Below are 536 nucleotides of genomic sequence, written 5' to 3'. Positions count from 1 at the left end.
TTTGAGAAGCAGTACTGAATGGGTTCTGTAGCAGTGAAACCTAATTTTAAAAAATTGCATGTCAGCAATAAACATGAATGAGAATTGAACTAAATAGAAAGATCCATCACTGCACCACCTCTAAATATTGCAGCTATCGACGTTCCGAAGTATACAGTCCTTCGTGGAAGATTCCATAGACAGCTTCGAGGAACTTGAATCGGGTTGCGACTAGAATCATGATCTGCAAAGACCTGCTGGGAAAGCCTTTTATACAGAACAATAAAGTGGAGGAGGTCCATTAATGTGGAAAATGGTCACAATTCAAGATGTTCTCATCATCAATTATTGCTTACCTCATTAGTTTGAAAATAAGTGCCATTAAGTGGAAATCTTCCTCTCATGGCAGTTCGACATGGTATCTATGCAAGATTAAACTTTCAATAAGTTGCCAAAATGGTATAAAAGAGAGCATAAGCTAGACTAATAAGATAGTTTGTAGAATTAATGTGAAAGGAACAAAAAAAGAAAAGGGGCATTAACCTACATACCACACA

The 536-nt window shown here is 36.8% G+C and overlaps 1 long non-coding RNA gene across 2 annotated transcripts; it reads right to left on the bottom strand.

Annotated features, from left to right (window-relative positions):
• LOC110034299 lies at positions 1–473 on the bottom strand. Of its 2 annotated transcripts, none has more exons than XR_002295042.1 (3): positions 336–473; positions 119–246; positions 1–40 (listed from the first exon to the last, which is right to left on the bottom strand). It is a non-coding gene; the product is annotated as an uncharacterized LOC110034299 (long non-coding RNA). The 2 variants fall into 2 exon arrangements; XR_002295041.1 differs by having other exon boundaries at positions 119–233; positions 336–454.
• Between the last annotated feature and the right edge of the window lie 63 nt (positions 474–536).

This window comes from Phalaenopsis equestris, unplaced genomic scaffold (assembly GCF_001263595.1).
Source record: "Phalaenopsis equestris unplaced genomic scaffold, ASM126359v1 Scaffold182191, whole genome shotgun sequence".
Classification (NCBI taxonomy): Eukaryota; Viridiplantae; Streptophyta; class Magnoliopsida; order Asparagales; family Orchidaceae; genus Phalaenopsis; species Phalaenopsis equestris.
The sequence above is the reverse complement of the archived record's forward strand: the minus strand, read 5'-3'. Positions and strand labels throughout refer to the sequence as shown.